Genomic DNA, 22,530 nt, shown 5'->3' with positions numbered 1-22,530 from the left:
CTCAGTCTCTGACTGAGTGCTTCAGCAGGGTCCAATCCCAGGGCACACTGATATTGCTCCCCTCTGCCACTCCATAGAATGTGTGACCCAAGAAGCCATGTGTTTGTAGTTGTCCATGTTATTGAATATCCATGAAATACCAAATGGCACTGTGACTTAAGGAGGTATTAACCATGCCTCATTACTGCACATCAACTGTGAAAATAGATCCTCCTTGGTCAGGACTATTTCGAGCAGATTTAGAAAATATTTGAAGCATGAGAATAAATAGTTGAAAAACTAAGACTCTTCATTATTTTTTATTATGATTATAAATTGATATTATTTATTATAATTACAGTCTTTTATGATTGTACAGATTAAGGGGTTTCCTGTGATATTTACAGACACATTCAGTCCCACCAGGAAGTGTCCATCATTATGAAATATTGTTCACAAAATAAAGTGTCCCTCTTTATTTTACCATCTTAGCAAATGGTGCCTTAGAAATGAAAGTAGAAACATCTTGGTTTCCTCTAACAAATCCCACCTGCCAAGATGAACATTGCTGCCACTTACATCTAATCTCCCAAGGTGAAAAATTGCAATAATGATAATTGATAGCAGTATTTTCCTAACTTTTTCACTTATGACACACATAAAATCATAATTTCATGAGTAGAGTAATTGGAAAGAATTAGGGAAACTGTAGAAGAGGCTTAGTAATAAAATTAATTAATAAAGTATTTTTAAAAATGAAATATGTTGAAAGATGTTAGATATGGAATATGTTTAAAATCTCCCAGTTAATAATTTTCTATTTAGGAACACCCAATACCTGTCTTTTAGAGGCAGGGATAAAAATTGCATGTATCATTAGAAAAATACAAAAACAAGAAAAAATTCATGAAAAATATAATATTTACACAGTAGGCAAAGCAAGAAGAACTTCAGTGTTGATAGACAAATCATGACCAAAAAAATAAGCAAACAAATACTGAGATTCTTTAACAGGAAGATCCAGGAAATGAAATGTTTAGTTGTCCTGGAATACTTCCTGCGACAGGAGTATTCAAAGAATTGCATACATACACTCAGTCATTATAGAAGTTAAGAAGTTAATACATAAAGCCATACATTAAATGTTCAAATAAAATGGAAAATTTCTAGTCATCAAATTGATTTTACATCTTTTACCACTGTAAGACACTTTGAGTTATCAGTATCTCAATTACTAATATCTGTAAGCCATTACAGCCACCTCTTGATCACCCAGCATGCCTGGGAATGTCAGCCTTATAGAAACCGACCACAGCAAGCTTCCACCCTGGCCCATAGCTAGCCTACGCTGATACTGCAAGCACATTTAAAATGAATGGGTACCAAGGAAGAGAAATATTTTTACCAAATAAAAATCTTCACCAAATATTGAGGATGGTAAAACATTGAGGTGAATTGCCCATGGAAAACTCAGGGACAGCCTTTCTTCCCTAGCCAGTCTGACTATGTGGACAGAACTAGTGCCACCATCCCACTCAGTCACACTTGCTGAGCAACTACAGAATGCCAATTATAGGGGTGAGCCCTGGAGAGAGAAAAAAAATGCAAAATCCTTGGTCCTATTCATAGCTACTTGCAGCTCATAGAGTGAGATTAACACACAAGCAGAGATGCAAAGGTTTACCTGCTGTCGGGTTTAATAATCCTTAATTCAGGGATTCTTCTCTGCCCTACCCAATTAATGCTCTAACCATGCACACATAATTTCACAGAGCATCTTGCTGCCATTCTCCTGAATAATTCTCTTCTTTCCCAAGAATATGCCTTAAATTTCACTCCTAAGTGTTTTTTCTGCATGGAAGAGTATGCCACTTTCTTCCTCTCACTCACAGCCAGCTCAGATGGGTTCAGAGCTTGGAAAGATGGGCACAGCACTGTCAGGCACCATTTTGTGAATACAGTACCTTCCTATATGCCTGGCATGTAAACCCAGGTGGCTGAATCCTGGGCTGAAAATGAACACAACGGTGTTAAAGGAAAAAGAGTTTTCTTTACTCATCCCACTTCCCAGGTCTCAGCAGAGTTTCCATAAGCAGATGACTTGGAAATTTCCAGCCAAATAGGTGCTTCTCAAGAGCCCCTCTCCTTTAGTTCCAACCCTGAAAGGATCACAGCATTGAGCTGTGTGCTTTCCTTGACTCTGTCATGGATGGCACATCTATCAGGGAGTCCATCTGAGCCCCCAGCAAAACAAAATTAACTAATGTGCATAAATTAGCACCAAATGTCTACTCAGTGGAGTAATGCCAAAACCATTCTTTTTACAACAAGTAATTGACCATCACCCAGTCTCCAGCAGCCTCTTTCTTCAACCGTAACTCCTCAGCACATTTCAGGTTAACAATTATAGTTTACAAAATGATTTTAAATGCATTTCCTCATTTGAACTTTGACACCCGGGAAGCAGACGATGTTATTATATAAGTGAGGAAAATAAAACTCAGAGGAGATAAATAGCAAGTCATACAGTTAAATCTTGAAGAGATAGTTGTTGAATTAAGATCTTCTGACTGAATTCAGAGTTCTTTCCACTATACCATTTACATCCAGCAAGGAACCAAAAGAAAGTTTGAGAGGAATAACATTAAAGAAGATACCATAACCCTGTTCTGTCAAACTCTAGCACACAATCACAAAAGTTGAACAAAAGTATATGAGTCACCTTTGATGTATAGTTGATTCTGAGAAAACCACACACACACACACACACACACACACACACATGCACTTATATATGTATAAAATTTATCATCCCAGTATTTAAAACTGGAAACCACTCTCTGCATTTTCTTAATTCAATATGATAAGTGCATACAGATCATAGTAGATAGCTAGATCAGTTTATTCTTTCCATAATAACTGCTTGTTGATTGAATAAACTAATGCTTATTCTCACAGGTTCCATCCTTTTTTGTATCTTACAATTGATCTTCAACCTCAGCTGTCTCCATCTCCTAAATGCCCACCAACCTTGATCCAGTACTGGAATAAGCTTAGCAGAAGGGGATGCTATTGATGTGGAATGGGTCAGAACCAGACAGAAATAAAACAGTGGTCTCTGCTCTGCTTATTCTGCTGAAACACAACCTACAGACTCCAGCTTCAGAGGTCACTGGGGTAAAAGAGTACTTTAATCTTTGAGAACAGGTAATCTTTTGGGAAATAGATATTGAAATCTCATGTTACAGATGAAGGGCTATACACTTGGAGAAATTAAATAAAAAGCCAAAGATGACATGATAGGCAGGCGATGGAGGCAGAGTTTGAACGCAGTTCAGCTTACTCTTCCATCTCCAGGATGGTCACCCTCCCCATCCCCTGTGCTTCATAAAGGTTTCTAGCACATTCCACTTGAGCATCTTTGTGCTAGATATTTGTTCAATTCTTCCCAGATGTCTCTGGATGATGGTTAACTCCCTCACTCCTTTGTGGCTTCCCTTACATTTTACCTACTCAAGGAACCCTTCCCTGACTACCCAAAATTGCAACTCATCATTTATTTCCTCTACCTCCATGGTTCTAGATCCCTCTTACTCATTTTTCTCTTTTCCTATAGGACATATTATTATATCTAACACAGAAACATTTAGTTATTGATTGTGTTTATAGTTATTGTCCACATAGGTTTTGCTATGATATGAATTTTTGTCTTTTAAAATTCATGGATGCATCCAGAACACTAAGAATAGCAGGAATATAGCAGGTATTCACAAAATGTTTGCTGAATTTGAGGAATAAATGGATGGTAGGTGTGAGAAACATGCTCACCTGTCAACCCCAAAGAATGGACTGAGCATCAAAAAGTACAGAGAAAGTGATATTTTTAAGATTTTCTTGCAAGATCCATGTCTGAAGAAGTAGACACACCCAGGGAAGTCACAATCAGCATTTTATTCCCTAGTGTAAAAGGCCTCTCCCACCAGCCCTGATTCCTCAGTGTCTGGGTGTGCAGCCTTCCCAAACATAACCTAAACCTAGGTTTTACTGTCTCCTTTTGGATTATTTAGAGTAATACACCTTTATGTGTGCCCATCTCTCTTTGCTCTCTTGTGGCCAGAAGTACTTCTTGGGTTGAGTGTGTCTTGTAGTTTTTCTCTGCTGGTCAGGTCAGTCCTTCCCCCTCACCTCCTGTTTATCAAGGGCCCATGAATTTCTCACACTCTGGTGTTATCTGCTTTTACTTCTCCATTCTGTTCTCCCCTCCAACTGCTTTTCTTACATCTCAGTCTTACCTAAAAGGCTAAACACTGTATTCTGCGAAAGGTTCATTGGACTTTCTACTTCTCACAGTAGACAGTTAGTATGTGTTGAGTGGACTCCATTTATTAAACACCTTCTGAATGTAAGACCCAATGACACATAAGGGTTCTCATTTAATCAGCCCCTAAATCCTTTGAGATAGAGAATCAAACCCCATATTATAGATATGCAGGCTGGGAGAAATAAAATTAAATTAGCCAACAATCATATGACTGGTAAGTGAAAGAAGCAGAATCTGAACTCTGCTGTGTGCAGCCCTAAAGCTCAGGGGTCATCCTACCCTGTCATAAAAATTCTCAATGAACTCACTCTTAGAAAGGTACTACTTCTACTAGGGAAATTTTGGCCCATGTAAATATGTAAGTTTTAGCCATTCATAGATATTATTTTCTCACTAAACTCAGGATAAACTCAAGATGAGTCTGGTCATTTCCTTGACTTATAATTCTGGAGCCAGGCAGCAATGCCTGTTGCTAAAGGAGGCCTGACAATTTGCATTTCTAATCATTCAAGAATTTAATTATATCATGGTCTTAATCAAGTGCTGCAAATATAGCTGATGTCATCAGAGCTTACTTAATTAGTTTGAAGGGGAAGGAAGTTTATTTTACATTCCGAATATGCCTCCACTGGAATAAAGTTGGAGGGCCTCAGGGTTTGAGGAGAAGGAAAGAAACCAACTTAAAAATCTAGATTCTGTGATTAAGGACTTTTTTTTTTTACCTTCTGGTTAACATGTTTATGGTAGTATTTCCTTTTAAAACTCATCCAAGACAAAAAAGAAAACAAAGACAATGACCCCAGAAGGAATGCACAATTTGTTTTAGTTTACAGCACAGAGAACTTCTCTTAATGGGAATTGTGCTCTTGGTTTCAGCAACAGGTGAAGGAAAAAGATCTTGCCCTTTGAAGTTCTGAGGGGAGTGTGGGTGTCCACATAGTGCGGTTGGATAGGATATGCTATCACTGCAGCGCTTCAAGGTCAGAATTGTCTTCCAGTCTCCATGGTGTCCACTTGTGGTGTTAGTTCCAGATCTTGAGGAAGCTGTCCCAGGACCCTGTTGCCACAGCCATGCCATCATCAGTCACCCCCAGGCAGCTGATGCAGTTGTCATGTCCAGCCAAGACACCTTCCCTGTCTGCTTTGAGTGCATCCCAGACATTGCAGTTTAAGTCATCGTACCCAGTGAGCAGCAGGCAACTGCTCTTGGAGAAGGACACAGAGGTGATCCTGCAAATGATGTCATGGGAGTAGGTCATGAGCTCCTGGTCTGCATGGAGGTCAAACAGCCTGCAGGTGGCATCTTCCCAGCCAGGGGCAAATGCATTGCTATTTGGAAAGAAGCAAATGGCATTGATGTCTGACTCGTGGCCTGTGAAGGTCTGTCTGCACATCCCCTCCTGGACATCCCAGAGCTTGGCCGAGGCATCACAAGCACCAGAGATGAACAGTCTGGTGTCAGGAGCAAGAGACAAGATCATGACATCTCCAGTGTGTCCAGTAAATGTGGTCGTCTGCTGGCAGGTCTCGATGTCCCAAAGAGCACATGTGGTGTCTCCAGAGTTGGTAACGATCTGATTGTAATTCAAGAATAGGCAGCAGGACAAGTAACCTGTATGTCCCACCAGCTCACATCTCACACACACATTCCCTTCGTGAGTTTTCAGGTTGTAAATGGGGCAAATGTTGTACAGGCCACCACAGGCCACCACAGGCCACGTGTTTCCAGAAGGGGCGTAAGCACAGGTCATGACCCAGGAGGAGCGCTGAGGGATGGCATGAACATTGTTTGTGGTGTAGCTATCCCAGATGATGAGCTTTCCATCCTGTGAGGTGCTGATGAGAAGCCTGGAATCTGTGCCCCAATGCATCACATAGATCTTGGCCAGGCGCCCCCTCAGTGTTCTCCTGGTGTGCATCTGAATTCTTCCCCCTGGGTCAATGTTTGTGATCTGGGAGCGAGTTGCATCTGCACATGCTTTTCAAGCATCTCTAATTTGGTTTTTAAGTTGTTCCACCTCCTGCCACAACTGGTCCAGTTCACTCATCTTCAGGTCTTAGTGCTCCAATGCCACTTCAAAGTATCCACAATCTTGCCCTCACTGGGCCTGATGCACCCATGCCACTGCCTGGTCATTGTGCTCTTGGTCCATGGGCAGAGCCAGCCAGGCTGGTTGGGTTCACTGCTGTGCTCCTGTCCTGGCCCGCTGCCCTTGTCACCTGCACCCACCGCTGCTGCCATCCCTAAAGACTTTTTTTTTTAACATTTCCTGGGAAAGGTTTATGAAACTACAGTATCACTGAAATAAAAATATGATGGTAACCAAGTGTCAACCTCAACCATTTCTTACAATTTCATTGAGGCATAATTTCCATACCACAGTGTTTAGGCATCATAAGTGAATAAACACTGTGGTCTATCAATTCAATGATTATTTGCAAATTTGTAGAACTTGGTAAATATCACCATGACCTAGTTTCAGAACATTTCTAGCACCCTCAGAATTTCCTCAAGTCTGTTTGCAATCAATTCCTTCTGTCCACCCTATGACCCCTTTCCACTCCAGGACAACAACTGATTTGCTTTCTATGTCTATAAATTTGTCTTTTCTGGATATTCCATATAAATTGAATACAACAATATGCACTCGTTTTGAAAAGAATCCATTCTCTTTAAGTGACTTTTTTCCTTTAACATGATTTTGAGGTTCATCTATGTTCCAGCATGTATCACTACTTTGCTTCCTTTTATTGTTGAATAGTATTTCATTGCATGGATATACTCCATTGTGCTTTGTTCATTCATCATTTGATAGGCATTTAGGTTGTTTTCCCCCTTTGGCTATCATGAATAATGCTGCTATGAACATTCATGTACAAGTCTTTTAGTGGGCAAACGTTCAATTCTCTTGAGTAGATTCCTAGGAGTGGAATTAACTACTCTTACTTTATATTTCCATTTAACTTTTTAAGAAGCAGCCAATCTGTTTTTCCAAATTAACTGTTCCATTTTACATTTCCATTAGTAACATGTAAGGGCAAGCATTGATTCTTAAAATTGCTTCAGATGGTACAATTGCAAGTCTTTGACTTCTTATGTTTGGTCTCTGAACTGTAACCTTATAAGAAAACTGTGAAATACCCAAATCACACTGTACACTGTTAAAGAGAAGGAATGATGGGAAATTAATTAAAATAAATTAAGTTTAGATAAGAGAAGGAATTTTTAGCAAATAAGTAGTACTCAGTTTTCAGCAAATTAAATCAACTAAGTAAAATAACTCTCAAGAAAGATCAGTGAGATTTGCTATATAGATTGCTCATTTATCATAATTCACTCAGAGGTTTATATAACAAAGACACTGGTTTCATTTATTTCATTCTCCTTCTATTATATCCATATCATGAAAGAATATTTTATGGACTTCATCTAGTTCTAGCATGTATCAGTAAAGCTGGGTTGAGTCAGTTTGCATATGGAAAGCTCCAAGCTGTTTCATTTTGTCTGTGACCTTCAGACAAAATTCTGATGAGATCTACAACACCAAAAGAAGGGCGATGCACCCAACTCCTGATCTGCAAATTTACTTGGATCTCTGTTACTCAGTTCATGAGTTCATCCACTTATTTGGGAAAGCATGAATATGTTCTTTGAGATGCCAAGAGAAATAGGACATGAATTGGGACTTGAAGGGAGAAATGAACCTGTTCACAAATATTGTGGCACATGGAAGAAAATACAGATCGGAAGAGAAGTGAGAACAAAGGAAGGAACTAGACTAGGAAAGTCAGCATAGAAGACGTCATTCTTGAGCTGCTGTGTTAAAGAGGAGTGGGTGTTTGTCAGACAACCAGAAAGTGGATGAGAGATGGTCCTTCTAGCCAGAGGCTCCCACAGGAGCAAAGGCCTGGAGCTTTGGCCCAGCAAAGAGTTCAGAGAACAGCAAAAGCCTTCAGCATGGCTGTGTGAGCCCAAGGACAGGTGAGTGGATGGAGCAGGAGACGAAGGCTGGCAAGGGCCTTATCTATCTTAGCAAAGAGATCAAGTTATCCCAGGAGCTACTGCTGGACTTTGTGCTAGATTCAACACTGTAAGATTTGAATTTGCTCCAGTTGGTTTTGAATACAGTAAAGAGGATAACTAGGAGAACAACTAGGAGGCCATGTGCATAGCCAGGATAGAGACAGAACTAAAGAAGCAGCAGCAAAAGTAATGAGGAGGAAGAGGACAGGAAGCTTGCTCAGCAGGTGCAATCAGCAGTCAAAGTAACTGGGGACAGAGAATGATGACCTAAGGTCCATGATAAAATGCAGACTTCCAGGTCCTTCAGCATGATGTGCAGGCTGGCCTTTGGCCTGGGAATTGGCATTTTAACAAGAGTTCCAGGTGATTCTAATGCAGCTTGATTACAGATACTCACCTGCAGAGTGTAAAGAGTCACAATTCAGAGGAGCCCAGCAGAGAACCATGGATTTCAGAGCTTACTGCAAGCAGTGGAACCAGGAAAGCCCTGGGGATAAATAAAGTGCCAAATGTTGGGTGAACTTTGCCCCTGGCCCCTCATGTCAGTCCTGTTAACTCTAGAAAAAAAATTGCACTTTAAAAATTAAAATTAGTCATCACAGACAACTAAATTTAATTGGAGTCTCTTCGCCCATGTTTAAGATTCTGAAGAGGCTGTGTCATCTAAGTGATTTTATATCTGGTCACACAGGTAAGTAAGTTAATATTTCTATGAATTAACTTTTGGTACAAAAATGCTAGTCTGCCTTTAAAATATCCTCTCTCCCCCTCTCCTTCTCTTTCCTCTCTCTGCCTACCTGGAAGAGAGATTTCAGCATTATCCCTTTTATACCATAAACTCCAAAAGTGAAGGAACTGTAATTGTCAAAAATCATTTTCTTTTGGTGGGCCTGTGAAAAATAAGCAACGAATAAATACTTTTGATGATGAATCTGCAGATATGCTGATGCCTTATTTGCATATTGCCATAGATGCAGAATGTATAATTTGTGTGTTGTGTCAATTTAAGAGAGTGGATACTGTGCTGCTTTGTTCTGCACATTTTTAAATAAAAAAATACCAGAGTAATAAATTAACCATTTTAATTAAGTGCTGTGGCACACTATTAGTACATTTCACTGTTTAGCTCTCTCGTGACTCAGATAACTGTGTGTCTAATAATGTCCTTATTAAACATCTACATTCACTATAAGCCTGATGGAATATATTATTTATTTTTTTCGGTCACTTTCAAGATCATAGTTTATTTATTATTTCAGATAAAAAGATAGTATACATATTAGGAAATCCCTTAAAATTCAACTCTAGAGTTATACACCATCTAGTACTTTTGCAATGAAGGTTAACCAAAGAAATTCCTAAACACCTGAAAGCCCCACTATTAACATCAACTGTAGTAATAAAAAACTGATATTTAATTTTTTCAATGTATAGTATTTACATTATGAAACCAATGGTGATACAATAAACAGTGATAAGAAACAGTAAAAATAAACTTTACAAGCAAAGATTTCTAGTCCTACAATGTGCTAATTATCATAATTGTATATAAAAAATTAAAACAGCAGAGCTTTCTGTTACAAAATTCTTAATCATCTGAGTTGTAGTCATTACTTGCTACCGATTTAAATGCAACATCTGCTAGGACTGACATTTCTGTTTTTTTCCCCCCAAGGAAGTGTATGTAGATAAATGACATTTCAGAGCAGACATTAATTTACTTGGTGACAGAAAAAACTGTACTCAAGATTAGTACTGGTCACAAGCCTTTTCCCTACAGAAATCATAAGAACAGTTAAGACCACCCCCCCAAGAAAAAAATCCAAAAAATGCATAGGCAAAGAGTACCATGAATGGCAGAGCTAAAAAAAATCCCAGCATGAATCAGATACACTTTTTTTTCTCTCTTTCAGTGATGATAGGTCTATTTTGCCATCAAATAACAATGACTAAAGCCAAGTATGGAGCACCAGGTGTACAACTAATCAAATCTTGCAAAATACTAAGATGGGGGCAGGGTGGCCAGAAGTAATTCATATATAATTCAAACTATATACAGCATAACTGGAATGCAGCTCATCCCAAACTGGCTTTGTGAAATAACTGGACCTTTATGATTTAATAGTTAAAATTATAACAAGTGTAATAATACAATAGATTTACATGAGAAGCAAAAATCCAAGGGGCATTTTATATTAAGTATTTACTGTGCTGTTTCAATTTAAAAATAATTTTGCTAAGTAAACATCTCAACTGAGGTCTATGTATAAAATGTCCTAATAGATACAGATATTTACCTTTGGTGAGTTGAAGCCCTTGTTGTGGCTTCTGTCTGAACTGTAGGCAGAATGCTAGATGTACATGCACATGTGGGAAAACTTGGGTTGAGGTAATCCAAAAACTGTGCGTGGAAGGTGACTGGAAGTACTCTGAAAGACCAAGTACACCAAAACCCAAAACAGATAACAGTGAGAATGGCAACAGGGATGGAGTGCCAATATGGCAGTGAAATCTGTTAAAAACAGAAAGCAGAAGGCCTCTCATACCAGCAGAATCCTGCATATATACAAAAAAGAAAAAGTCACCCAACATTTCATAAAACAAAAGCCAATTATAGTGTGGGAATGTACAAACTGCAGAAAACCAGAAGTCAATAGAAGAAAAACTACTGGTTCACATGAAAAAGGAAACATTTCATTCTGACAGAGTTACTTCGTGAATGCCGCCACCACTGCCCACAGAACTTCGTTGGTGTGGCCTTCAGACATTCCACTTCTGGGTCTAAGTCAAGAAGCTACTGCACTCTCTTGGTAGCCAAATCATACTGTTCATCCAGAAGAGGTGCAAACGTGTTTTTCAGGACATCCGAAGCATGAGCTGAGTAAATGAGAGCCAGCAAGTGCTTGTCCCTGTGGTGAGGGTCATTCACCCATTTGTCAAGAACAGCTTCTTGTACCTTCTTGATGAGGCGCTGCTTAATGTTGTTTTTGGTGAGAGGATATGTTGTCATGTCAAAACGTAGGAAGTTCTGTTTCTCTGTTGTCAGTACACCCTTTTCCACCAGGTTTTGAGCTAATCGTTCCTGCACGTTTCTTAATTGATAATGCAATTTTAATGGCTTCCATGTCTCACCACTAAGTAATTCAATCCAGTTCTGAACTGTTTCTGGAAGCTGAGTCTCCTTAACATGCTTTAGAGCTTCATCAAGAAAAACATCCCCTATTGGTGCTTCAGACTTACAGATCACCTTTCTTGTTAAAATACTTTTATGTCTCATTCCATAAGCCTCTAGTTGTAACCTTCCTCTCAATGCTAACTCAATTAACATACAGCCACGTAATTCAGATGATATACAGTCATTTCCAAAATGATGAGTAATCCTAAATCAAGATCACCTAGAAAGTCGTTTTCCAAATTTCATGATAACTTTTACTTTGAACTTTAATGGGAAAAATAACTTTTTCCTCCAAATTTTTTCATAACACCAAATGGTGTACCTTAATATGTCTAAAAAATACAAATCCCCTGACAAGTGGATCTGTGGACCCCTCCATATCCTAAAACTGGCAAAACGCAAGAGTTCTGGGCACTGGAGGTCCTGGATATTTGGTCTATCGGGCAGTCTCCAGGGTGGAATTGCAACCTAGGATCTACACAGGCTGAACACGCAGAAAAAAAAGTGAGGTAGAAATGCAGACTGCCGGGGTGTTGAAATGAAAAGACTGTGAAAGGGGGAAGGAAAAATCCAAGCAATCTGTGCGAGGAGGATCTGGAATGAACAGCCGCACAGGGGAGCGCCAACTCATCACTCCTCAGGGCAAGCTGGGCGCTCCGGGCCGAGAGACTGGGGAGCAAGGAGGGCAGGTGCGCGGCCGCGCCCACCTGGAGCCCACCTGGGGTCCAGGCCCCACGCCGCCGCGCCACCCTGTCTGCCGCACCGCACCTCTAGGTCCTTGAGGCCCAGCGGGAGCACCTCCTCCATCAGTGTCAGCCGCGTTTCCTTGGAGTCGCCCTCGTCATCGTCATCCTGCTCATCGCGGCGGCTCCAAGCGTCGTCCTCGCCGCTGCAGCCGCCCGCTCCTTGTCCTTGGTGCGCCGCTGCACCAAGGCCGAGCTGCGCTGGGTCAGCGAGGTCATGGCTCCGGCTGAGGAGCCGCGCCAACCCGAGAGCCACGCGGAGCCTACCAGGTCTTCCTCTTCCTCCTCCTCCTGGATGGAGATGCTGTCTTCTTAACTCTATCCTTTAAATCTATCTGAATCCTAGCCATTCTTTAAGACCCTTATTGAGTCCCAACCTTCCTGTAACATTTTCTCAGATGGTTCTACCTACATAGATTTTCTACTCATATTATACTTACTAACTCTGCAAAATTGGCATTAATTTTTGCCTTGCCTCAATTGCTCCCAACTTTATAACTAATTTGTTTTAGAACTAATTTGTCTTTTGTCTGCCCTAAAGTGTAAATTATCATGAGCAGAAGCCATATTTAGATCTCCTAATGCCAAAATTTAGGTAGATTATTTTATTTTATTTTTTATATCAGGGATCAAGCACAGGGGTGCTTAGCCACTGAGTCACATCCCCAGTCCTTTACAGTTATGTTATTTTATTTTATTTTTTTATTTTGAGATAAGATCTTGCTAAGTTGCTTAGGATCTCACTAAGTTGCTGAGGCTGACTTTGAACTTGTGGTTCTCCTGCCTCAGACTCCAGAGACACTGGGATTATAGGCATGTGCCACCAATGCCTGGCTTTAGGTAGATATTTAAAACATTTTGAATTAACTAACAGTATTGTGTCCATGGGTCTATTGAGGGAAAAAAGCTCTGAGAATTTTAAAATTGGAAGATCCAAACATTGCTGAGTACTTACTATATGCTAAACCCTAAGTTGCATATTCTATACATAGGATTTGATTAAAACCTAATCGTTGATGGCATGACTCCCATTTCACAGATTTAAAAAAAGGCCCAGAGAAGTTAAGGAATTAGCTAACACCAAATTATTAGCTGAGCTAGGCTCAAAATCTAGACCCATCTGATCCAAACCATAATGCCATGTAAGTCATCGTATTCACTCTTGGTTTTTGCTTGTTCATTTTATTTTGGGTTTTTCTTTGTTTTTGTTTATCAGTACTAAGAATCAGACCTAGGACCTCTCCCATGCTAGACAAATGCTTTACCACTGAGCTGCACCCCATCTTGCAGTTTCTATTGCATCCATGAGAAAGCACCTGATCAAAACCCCAGGAGAAGGGCATTGGAGCCACCCCAGAAAGAAGCGCCAAATGAACACCTGGTAATATGTCCTACTCTCTACTAACCCTAATATGCAGAATGTCATTCTTCATGTCTCCCTAATTCCTCCTGCTTCCATTTCATGCCATTTTCTTTTGTTTTGAAGTCAAGAATATGGGAAACAACTGGCTTCCATCTCATAGCCAATAATCTTTCTTGGGCTGGATAATTCCTATGACATCATCCCAACTTCCTTTTCTCTAGTACAAAATATAGCCACTTGCTTCTTAGAGTGAATGCTATCCTCACTGATAGGTTTTTCCACCCAGAGAGAATTACAACTGTCATCCAGGGACATTAGAGAAAGCCACCAGCAGGACTGGCTAATCCATGGGCAGATGCTCTTGGATCAAAGAATCACACTGAAAGCAACCATCAGGGCAAAGAAACAAAGTTCATAGAGGCAGAAATTATGCTGGGAGCCAACATGCACCCTGAATACCTGCCATCACCACTGCCCTCAAAATAGACCCAGAGCCAGGGCATGGGTGTGGGTGCAAGAAGGCCATGGCAGCTACTCATCTGAGGAAACCAGGGATTGACAGGCAGCCTGGATCCAACATCTGGGGAACAAGGGCAGCTCAGGAAACATAAAAACTCAGTGGAAACCAGAGGAGGGGAGTCCTTCAAATGATAATGTTAAATGCCTAGAGTCCAGTGGCTAGGAAAGATGCTGCCAAATGCTACATTGCAAACAGGAGAACTTTCCTGGTCTCTGGATTTGGAGGCCACAGAACAATGACAGGGGAAGCCTGTGGGGAAAATGGTGACAACACTGGGGCCTGCTTTAGCATGCCAAAATCCTCCCTCCATTCTTACAGGAAGTGTAAGAAACAGCCTCTCCAGCCAGTGGGCTCAATCCCAGGCTGCACCCCCTTCTCAGCTGGCTGCTTGGGTCAGGAAGGGCAGTGGTGTGGCCAACTCCCTGGAACAGATCAGACAGTCCATTTCAAGAACAGAGCGTGTGCATTTACCTGAAGATCAAAGTTCTCACATAATAAGGGGTGTGCTGGAGAGGGCAGAGGATAATGTTGTCCCTGCATTCCATTAAAAAGGGATTATGGGCTGTCTGACCAGGTAAGCAGTGTGAACTGAGAACAGAAACTTGTCTTTTGGAGGTGGGGTGGGGGCTGTGGCAAAACAAAAGCCTTAAGAGAAACAATCAGCAACTGTTCACTGCAGCAGGGTGGTAGCATGGTGTCTGTGTTTGTGTGTGTGTGCAAGGGCATGTGCAATATTTTCTGCTGTTGCTAAGATGGTTTCCCCCTTCACTGACCTCTCACCCAATCAAAAGGTAGCTGTTCCTCATTGGCTGCCTAGCTTTATTGAATGACCATGATGAGCTGTATTTGAGTCCACCTCATTGGTTTATTCCTGTGGCCCATTGTCACGGGAGAGCAAATCAGACACCTAATCAATATTTTGTGAAGTGGCACTAGACTCCTGGCAAAATTTGCATTAAATTTCTCCCTGTCTGTGCCTTTGCACTTAGGTAAGCATCATATTAACTTTGAGGATACAGAGAGATGCAAACATTCAAACACTGTCATCCTTCAACTATTTTGGATATATTGCTGAGCCTAGGCAAAAATCTTGGAATGCTAAATATGAAATGGTGGAGTTACTTGTAAGTAAGACACAAATCTCCTGAGCATAAACATATTTAAAGAAGCTAGATTAGCAGTGGTCCTTCTCAATGAAACATGGACTTCCCTTTTCTTCCTTTCTTCCTTTTCTTCCTTCCACAAATGAGTCAGTTTAGATGGTAGGCCTGGGCACATTTTGTGCCAGGAAAGAACTGTTTCCTTACTCCATCATTCTACAGCAAAGCAGAAACAGTTGGAAACTACCTGACTCTGAAGGAAATGGGGTCTGATTGTCCACAGAATGAGAGGAATCATGCTTCCTCAGATAAGAGGGAACAATGGTGGAGGAGAGGTCTCCTGATGGGAGACAGATTTATGAGACAAAATTTGGTCTAGTGACCAACATTTCCCAGAATTTTACATAAACCTTGGTTAAAATGTGGATGAGTAGGAATCCCAAGGAAGAAAAATAATGAGGATGAATAAATGTCCTTTCTTTCACAAAGACAAAGGTACCTCAAAAAGAAATTCCACATGCCCTCTACCTACCAGCACAGCAGTTAATACAGCTGTACCTCTGTGCTCCTTCCTAGTATGATGAACCAAGAGGCTGTTTCCATCCAAATCAGCCCTATGCACTAGCCCCATCCCCATCTGCCTATTCCAGGCTGTCCTACAGTTCTTACCTAGGTCTCCTATAGCATCAGATTTTCAAAACTCCCCTGTCTTCTGGCCATTTTCACTAAAATATGCTGTATTAACCCTTGTCTTCCAAACTAAATATAAAAAAAAAAACCACTTCATAGCTCAAAGGCTTTATGTTCAGCTGGCACACCTGGCCTGGACCATGGTGGCTGTCACAACATTGAAACACCTGTGGATATGTTGGGAAGCACTTCTACCCTGAGCCCTCCAACTACCTGCTCCCACCTTTCCCAGCCTAGCCTCTCCCCTGGGACTTCCTGGACATCCTGTAGTCCAGCAACCAAAGGGTCAATGTCTGGATCAGCAGGGCCCTCCAGGACTCTGTTCCAGACTGGAAGTCAGCATCAGTTCCATATACCATAGTTCTTCTAATATCATCCCTGCTCAGACCCAATGTTTACTTTGAGCTATTCTCTTCTCCTCTACTTTCTTCCCCTTTGGGGTAAAATACTTGAAAGCATTGTCTATTCTTACCATCTCCACTTCTCTTCTGCTTTTATCTAAATTCATCCCAAACAGGTCACCTTTCCAATCACCCCAGCAACCCAGTGTCTGTCAATGAACTTATACTTTGCTAAATTCAAACACCATTCCCAGTTCACATCTTATTTGGCTTGTTGGCAGCGGTTGACCCAGTGGGTCACTTCTTTCAACCCATTTTCTTCCTTTGCTTCCTTCCTTGTCTCTGTGACACCATTCTCCATTCTCCTTGCAGTTGTCAGCCTTTTGTTCTTTGTGGATTCCTTCTCATCTCCCTGACTTCTAGCCATTGAAGCGCCAGGGCTCAGTGTTAGGACCTCATCTTCTCTTTCTCTCTGCATTCACTCTCTGGGGGATCTCTCTCAGTCCTTGACATTGAATTCCATCTGTACCCGAATGACTGCACATTTCTACCTCCTACACCAGCATTTCCACTGAAATCTAGACTCATCTGTCTGATTGTTGCTCACATCTGCACTTGAGTATCTAATGTTCACCTCTAATTTATGTCTTATAAAACTGTGTCCTGGCTCTTCTGCTTTCAACTTTTCTTCCTTGTACCGACCTTCCTCCTGCCGATAAGTAGCAGCACCACCCCCGCCCCGCCACTGCCTAGGCCCAAATCCTTGGTACCAGCCTTGGCGCCTCTCTTTTCCTCACATCACACTGTAATCTACTGGCAAACCCATAGCTCTGCCTTCACATCAGATCCAGAATCTGATCATTTCTCATCACCTCCCAAGATAGTCATTCAAATCCAAACAGCTATTAAGTTTCCCCTTTATTATTTCAACTATGATCCAAAAGTCTCCCTGTCTTCACTCCTGCCGCCTTCACCATCCCTTCTTCACACAGAGGCTGCAGAAGTCTTTTCATATATAGTCAGTTCACAATAATCCTCTGCTCAAAGCTTTCACATAGCTTTCATTTCATTTTAATAAAACCCAGAGTCTATGTATAACCCAGGCACTGAAAGATAGCCATAGTTAATTGGTTAGGTTCCAGCTTCACTCTTTAATGTGGCCGTGTTTTAAGTACATTTGGCACTCCACATGCAGAAGTTGAGAATTCAATCAACCATGGATCAAAAAAATTCACAAAAATGTCTGTATTGAACATGTACAGATTTTTTTCTTGTTTTGATTCACTAATCAATATAACTATTTACAGAACATCCAGGCCCTGAAGCAGAGGGGGAGAGTGAGGGTGGGTCCTGGAGTCCCCCTGTGGCTCCAGGCGCTAGGGCAGGTCAGGACACTAGGGAGATATGAGAGGAAGTGCTGGGGGTCCCATTTTGCAGATGAGCAAACTGAGCCCGGAGATAACCCCACAAGCAGAGCCAGTGTGGAGCTGGGGTTTGCTGCCTTCTAGTCCAGGGTCTTCCTAGTGGGAGATGGTGCAGCCAGAGCTGAGTGGCAGGTGTGTCTTAGTTCAGAGGGTTCCTCTTTGGTGCCACAGTGAGGTCTGGTGACGTGGAAGAAGCCAAGACTGGTGGGTTCATTTGCAACTGGAGGCAAGGAGCTGGATTTGAACCCAGGGCAGGGTGTTGGCCTGGCCCACCCGGATGCAAGTTGGACTTGGGATGAAGTGAGAACCAGGAGCCAGCCAGCTCAGCCCTTCAGCTTGTGTGAGTGCCCTCACTCCTGGCTGCACCTCTGAGGACAGATGCTTGGCTCTTTCTTCCTGTCCCTATTGTCTCTGGACTGTGGTTCTGTTCCAGTATGGGACCACGCTGGCCTTTTGTGCAAACTGCAAAGCCCCTTTCTTTGTAATCTGATTGTCTTTTCTGCTTCAGAATCCAAAAATCTCTTGACAGGAAAATCGGTGCCTGCCTGAGGTTGGAGAAGTTCCTTTCGCTCTCCATGAGGAAGCCATTAGGGGCCGTGGCTGGGTGGGCACGCCTAGGTTGGCTCCCTCTCCACGCCCAGGCTGGCTCCCTCTCCACGCCCACCCGTGAAAGTGTGTCCAATTATCAGCCCGGAGCCTAGGCCAGACATAATGCAAACCTGGCCTCTGGGAGGAGGGCCACTGCAGTTGCGGCACCCTCGCTGGTCAGTTCTGCAGCCAGGGCAGGGCCTGCCACCCTGGGCGGAGCTCCTGAGGCTCAGGCGGAGGGCCTGGGCAGGGCAGCTGGGGGCTTCCTGCAGGCCACACTCCTAGGGATTGGCAAGTGTGAGAAGGGTTGACCGAGCTGCCCTGGGGGGCATGGAGAGAGAGGGCCCCTGAGAGGGGAATGTGGGGTGACGGGAGGGTGCAGGAAAGGTACAGGGGAGACAGACTAATGTGGAGAGAAGGGGGTGAGAAATGGAGAAAGGCAGAAAGGGAGGGGGAGAGAAGAGGGAAGGGGGAGGAGGGAGGAGGGAGGAGGGGGAGGGAGAATGAAGGCAAGTTTTTATAATGGAGAGAGAAGCAGAGAAGAGAAAGGGGGGAGAAGAGACACCTGGACTGATCCTGAGAAGATTTTCTGGAAGTCTAATGGAGGCAGCTAGGATCCTCCCTCTGGCTAGTGACTGGAAACCTGTTTGCCTCCCTTCCGGGCCATGTGACCTTGGGCAAGTCCAGGACTGCCAGGCCTGGGTCTCCCTGTCTATCTGGAGCCTGCTGCAGAGTGGCACCTGGGAGTCCTCTCCAGGGAACACTGCGGGCGGCTGGCGAGGACCCTGCACCCATGGCTGGTCTCGGTGGATCTGGATGATCTCATCGTGTCCTGGCCCTGCAAGGGCCTCACTAGTGCTCTGGGCAGGTGCTGGGCTTCCCTGTGCTGGTGGTCACCATGTCTAGCAGCTGGGGACTGGCCACCTCTGAGGACCACGGGATGGTGTGTGTGTCCACACTAGCCTGTGGGTCACCCCTGTCCAGGAGACTGTCCCAGGAGTCTGGCTGGCCATCCCTGCTGGAGAGTTCCTCCAGGGCTTCAGGTCACCAGTGACTCTGGTTGATGCCTGTGAACCAGGGGACAGTGAGGTGGTGGGCAGAAATGGGAGGGACAGAGCCCTGTGGCCACCCCAGCTTCTTCTGGGCCCTGACCTGGACGTGGCCACAGCCCAGGCTGCCCCACAGCTGTCAGGACCCTGGGCTGAGAGGGAGGCCTTGGCCCCATCCCTGCTGTCCCTCTGCAGGGTCCTGCTGGGACTGCCTCTGGCTGTGAGCTCTGGAAGAGCAGGGTCACACCTGATGGCTCATCTTGTCACCAGCACCCAGTACACAGCGGGTGACAACAGCCAGTGCCTTCCTGCCATCCACTCCTCTCTCCCCTGAGCATCCAGGGTGTCCATATCCATGCGGCCCTGCAGATGGAAGATGCTGTCTCCTCCAGCCGTGGGCCTCAGTGGCTCCATCTGTAGGGGGTCCTGAGAGCATGTGTGGCTCTGCTACAGAGGACCTGTAACCCCGCTGGCATGGTGGCCCAGGAGGAGGAACCCACCAGTGTCAGCAAGGCTTCTTCCAGCCACTCAGGAGCGCTGGGCCCGAAGCCCTGAGCTCAGACGGTCCACTGAGTCAACAGCACGTGGGGCAGCCACAGGCTCCCCGCCGCTGACCCAGGTAGCCCAGCTCCTGTCCCGTGTTGGGCTCCCTCTGACCCTCGCTCAGCCACAGGAGCAGGTCATGTCCTCGCTGGCCTCAGCAGTGGCCCTGCCTCTCCCCGACTCACCTTGGACAGAAGTCACGGTGGGGAGGAGCCTGCCCAGTGACAGTTCTGAGCTTTCTCTGTGGTCGCAATCTGGCCCCAGGACATGGTCAGGGCAACTGCTGGGATGAACCAGAGCCTGAGGGTCATGGAGGTGGAGGACGGCGGGGACAGGGGAGGGAAGATGGGGTCCAAAGGTCTGAATCTGCCCCATCCCAGGTCACCTCCTGTCTGCACCCAGGTCCTCAGGCTCAGGTAACCTCTTGGTCCCTCAATGTCCCCTGCACAGTGGGGACAGGCAGGCTCAGTGTTTGCATCCTGCTGGGAACTCCCACGTCCCGACCCTGGAGACAAGGACCTGGGATTTTGAATCAGTCCTATGTGTCCCCAGGGATCCACAGGCTTCCTGTGGAGGTCAAAGCTCAAAATTCAAGCCAAACATTCTCTTGGTTCTAGGAAAAGGTGAATTATGTCCTGCAGATAAGATCATATTCCCTGGCTGCTGAACCCTGTCCAAGGGGCAGCTGGCAACTTCCTGCAGGTGGTATCAATTGCAGTCACTCATGAAGGAGGGTTACAGAAACCACCAAGTGGGAAGAGGCAGGGAAGGGCATCGTTGGCAGTGGGAACAGAATATGCAGAGGTGCAGAGTCATGAAACAGGCTGGCCCAGTGGTAGTTCCCTGGGCTGGAGTGAGGGATCCTTAAGGGAGTCAGTAGGATTGTGGGTTTGGGGAAAGAAGCTTGGCTGTAGTGTGTTTCTGGCTGGTGGTGATTCATTTTAAACAGATTCACTTTTAGAAAATGTGTTTGTCCTAGGATCTGGTTGGATAAGTCACTTGTGGCCAGCGGTGAATTCTAAACTAGTCTGGAATGGGGTAGACTGGTTCAGAAGCTGGTGCCCATGGCAGTAATCCAAGCCTGAGATCCTGGTGGGCAGGGAAGAGGAGTCCAAGTTCAGAGATGTATAGAAATGGAATTTACAGCACAGTGTCTGGTGACACATGGGAAGGGTGATGGAGAGGGAGACACTGAGTGCAAGGGCCAGACTTCTGGCTTAGGGACATTCAGGGAGGTGGCATTTCAATGGGAACAACAGGGACAAATGAAGTGCATTTAACTGGGCACAAGTCAGGGTTGAGGAATTGGCAAGTGTGTCAGTCACCAATGACCACGGTAATGCTATGTAACAAAACAGCCCAAAAAAGCCACAGTGGATTTTGGTGATCATCTGTTTAGATCACGTGTCCATGAATTTGACTGCTCTGGACTGGGCTGGGCTGATCCAGGCTGGCTTCACCTGGCATGACTGGGATCACTTGGCTGGGTTCCACATATCTCATCCTCCAAACAGCTAGCCCTTGTGTGTCCTTGCAACCACAGCAGGTGCCCAAAGCCAGAACAAGCCAATCATAAAATCCCTTTTAAATCCTGTTTGTGTCACTTTTGCTAGCATTGCAATTTTTAAAGCCAGGATCAGGGGCAGGGATACCGTGGGCACCTGGTCAAGGCTGTGAATGTGGGAAGCAGGGCCCATGAGAGTTTCAGGAGTCAGAGGCAGCACTACAGGTTTAGAATTATGGACCATGGACCTCCCTGAAGCCTTGGATGGGAGGTCACAGACCACTAGGACAGGGCTCTGGCTAAAGGGACCTGGACACCTGGGTGATCCTGTCCCTCCCTTACTCCCAACCATCCTCTGACATGGGAGAGAAAGTCTAGGCTCCTGGGGCTGGTGGATCCCTCCCTAGCTTGCACATTGTAGGTGCTCAGCTAAATATGGTTTTGGGAACACAGCTGGGTGTTAGTCCCTTGTGGGTCAGCACACAGACCTGGCCCCAGGGCGGCCGTGGGTGGCTGTGGGGCCTGGCACAGTCCCTCTGCTTCCACCAAAACAAAATGGTGTCATGTTTTCATTCCAGAACAATGTTCTGGAGCCTTCTGGTAGTGCTTTCCCTCCTCCCCACAGTGCAGGAGGAGGAAGGGATGGCCCTGGTTCTGCACAGAACTTGGAGGTGCCACAAACCCAGGGTCCGTGCCTGGCTGGTGAGAGGCATGGCTGGGAGCCCAGGTCAAGTCCAGCTGGGACGGCTCTTCCCAAGCAGCCGGCCAGGCCCTGGGTGGCTGTTCTTTGTTGTGCAGCTTGAATATGAGGTTGGGGCGGGCAGAACGTCCACAGGGACAGTGCCTGTGTGACGGCCCCCCACAGAGCCACCCAGGCCGAGCCACCCAGGCCTCCTCCTCAGCTGGGAGGATTCCCTTAGAGGGATTTTTTTTGAAGACAAGAAACAGCAGGAAAATATCTCTCTTCTGCTTCTGGGATTTCCTTTACAGCTTCTTTTGTTCTATATTTAATTTTTTGTTTTCAACCCAGTCCAGGGGAGTTCAGGGAGCCACCAAGGGTTATTGATTTATTATTTATGGCAAATTGTACATCACTTTAATTGCTTCTTCTGTCCTTCTCCTCCTTGGCATCCTGAAGGACAACCCAAGTAAAGCATCAGAGGTTC

At 44.4% G+C, this 22,530-nt stretch overlaps 2 pseudogenes; both read right to left on the bottom strand.

Annotated features, from left to right (window-relative positions):
* Window positions 1–5,322: 5,322 nt before the first annotated feature.
* LOC124975449 (guanine nucleotide-binding protein G(I)/G(S)/G(T) subunit beta-1-like) lies at window positions 5,323–6,348 on the bottom strand (annotated as a pseudogene).
* A 4,684-nt stretch (window positions 6,349–11,032) lies between these two features.
* Window positions 11,033–12,461, bottom strand: LOC124975450 (Golgi phosphoprotein 3-like; annotated as a pseudogene).
* Window positions 12,462–22,530: the final 10,069 nt, after the last annotated feature.

This window comes from Sciurus carolinensis, unplaced genomic scaffold (assembly GCF_902686445.1).
Source record: "Sciurus carolinensis unplaced genomic scaffold, mSciCar1.2, whole genome shotgun sequence".
Lineage (NCBI taxonomy): Eukaryota > Metazoa > Chordata > Mammalia > Rodentia > Sciuridae > Sciurus > Sciurus carolinensis.
This window is presented reverse-complemented; position numbering and strand designations above follow the sequence as displayed.